Below are 2,500 nucleotides of genomic sequence, written 5' to 3'. Positions count from 1 at the left end.
AACGCGGTCGGTTTCAAGCACATGAAGAGGCAGTCGACTCGAACGGTCGGCTGGACTCTCTATTTACACCGAAGTGTATGGATTTTAACACGACACTCAGACAGGCATGCTCCCTGGGTATCCAGAGAGCGCAATTTGCGTTCAAAGATTCGATGATTCACTGAATTCTGCAATTCACACTACTTATCGCAACTGGCTACGTTCTTCATCGATGCACGAGCCAAGAGATCCACCGTTAGAAGTTGTCACGTTTCGTTTTTTCTCTCCTGCAAACGAGGAGTAGAAGTACTGGAAATACAAGTGTGTTAAACAAATTCGGGTTTGTCGCATGCGAGGCCGATTGAAGCATCGTTTAAAACCTAAGTTACCTCGCACGCTTAAGTACAGTTCACAGTGGTTTTGTCTAATGACAAACGGTAATGATCCTTCCGCAGGTTCACCTACGGAAACCTTGTTACGACTTTTACTTCCTCTAAATGATCAAGTTTGATCAACTTTTCGGCAATCCGTCACAACCTTGCGGCCACGATGGCGCCAATCCGAAGATCTCACTAAACCATTCAATCGGTAGTAGCGACGGGCGGTGTGTACAAAGGGCAGGGACGTAATCAACGCGAGCTGATGACTCGCGCTTACTAGGAATTCCTCGTTCATGATCAATAATTGCAATGATCAATCCCCATCACGTCGGACTTTCAAAAGATTACCCAAACCTTTCGGTTAAGGTTAAGACTCGCTGAATCCGACAGTGTAGCGCGCGTGCGGCCCAGAACATCTAAGGGCATCACAGACCTGTTATTGCCTTCCTGACTTTGGTTAAACACCAACAGTCCCTCTAAGAAGTCAGTCACGATTCTTGAATCGTGTGACTATTTAGCCGGTTAAGGTCTCGTTCGTTAACGGAATTAACCAGACAAATCACTCCACCAACTAAGAACGGCCATGCACCACCACCCCATAGAATCAAGAAAGGGCTCTCAACCTGTCAATCCTTACTATGTCTGGACCTGGTGAGTTTTCCCGTGTTGAGTCAATTAAGCCGCAGGCTCCACTCCTGGTGGTGCCCTTCCGTCAATTCCTTTAAGTTTCAGCTTTGCAACCATACTTCCCCCGGAATCCAAAAACTTTGGTTTCCCGTAAGGTGCCAACGAGGTCGTTCATTAACGCCCGCTGATCCCTAGTCGACATCGTTTATGGTTAGAACTAGGACGGTATCTGATCGTCTTCGATCCTCTAACTTTCGTTCTTGATTAATGAAAACACTCTTGGCAAGTGCTTTCGCAGTTGTTCGTCTTTCGTAAATCCAAGAATTTCACCTCTGACAACGAAATACGGATGCCCCAATTGTCCCTCTTAATCATTACTTCGGTCCTAGAAACCAACAAAATAGGACCAAAGTCCTATTCCATTATTCCATGCTCATGTATTCAAGCGATAGCCTGCTTTGAACACTCTAATTTTTTCAAAGTAAACGTCGTAAATCCTACGCACACTCAATAAAGAGCACACGCAGTCTTTGCGAAGAAGAACAAACCAGTCAGTACACACCTTGCGGCGGACCAACTGGCCCATTCCGAAATCCAACTACGAGCTTTTTAACTGCAACAACTTTAATATACGCTATTGGAGCTGGAATTACCGCGGCTGCTGGCACCAGACTTGCCCTCCAATTGATCCTCGTTAAAGGATTTAAATTGTACTCATTCCAATTGCGAAGCCTATATAGACCCCGTATCGTTATTTCTTGTCACTACCTCCCCGTGTTGGGATTGGGTAATTTTCGTGCCTGCTGCCTTCCTTAGATGTGTAGCCGTTTCTCAGGCTCCCTCTCCGGAATCGAACCCTAATTCTCCGTCACCCGTTACAACCATGGTAAGCCACTACCTTACCATCGACAGTTGATAGGGCAGAAATTTGAATGAAACATCGCCGGCGCAAGGCCATGCGATTCGAAAAGTTATCATGAATCACCAAGAAAACGAGCCGAAACTCGCATTGGTTTTTAATCTAATAAATACATCCCTTCCAGAAGTCGGGATTTTTCGCATGTATTAGCTCTAGAATTACCACAGGTATCCATGTAGTAAAGTACAATCAAATAAACGATAACTGATTTAATGAGCCATTCGCAGTTTCACAGTACAAGTGCTTATACTTAGACATGCATGGCTTAATCTTTGAGACAAGCATATGACTACTGGCAGGATCAACCAGGTAACTACGGTCGTGAAATAGCAAGCAGCTACATTCACTTAAACACACTACAACCTGCAATACGTAACGTGTTGCAGGCGCAGGCGTTCGTATCTACAATCGTCAACGTAAAATCGTAGCCAATTCTTTAGAAATAGCTGCAATTCATACGCTTCAGAGTGTTTGCCCTTCTACCGTTCCTTCTCAGTAACCCAGGATCAGTTGAACAGCATCTGCCAACATCACAAGAGCCACCAATGAGAAAGATATCACTATCTTTAGAGACTACAAACTACTACTTGACTAG

The 2,500-nt window shown here is 44.9% G+C and overlaps 2 non-coding genes across 2 annotated transcripts; both read right to left on the bottom strand.

Moving 5' to 3' along the window:
- Positions 1-90: 90 nt before the first annotated feature.
- Positions 91-244, bottom strand: LOC130621686 (5.8S ribosomal RNA). Its single transcript, XR_008980907.1, has one exon. It is a non-coding gene; the product is annotated as a 5.8S ribosomal RNA (ribosomal RNA).
- A 173-nt stretch (positions 245-417) lies between these two features.
- Positions 418-2,217, bottom strand: LOC130662797 (small subunit ribosomal RNA). Its single transcript, XR_008989104.1, has one exon. It is a non-coding gene; the product is annotated as a small subunit ribosomal RNA (ribosomal RNA).
- Between the last annotated feature and the right edge of the window lie 283 nt (positions 2,218-2,500).

Source organism: Hydractinia symbiolongicarpus, chromosome 1 (genome assembly GCF_029227915.1).
Source record: "Hydractinia symbiolongicarpus strain clone_291-10 chromosome 1, HSymV2.1, whole genome shotgun sequence".
Lineage (NCBI taxonomy): Eukaryota > Metazoa > Cnidaria > Hydrozoa > Anthoathecata > Hydractiniidae > Hydractinia > Hydractinia symbiolongicarpus.
The sequence above is the reverse complement of the archived record's forward strand: the minus strand, read 5'-3'. Positions and strand labels throughout refer to the sequence as shown.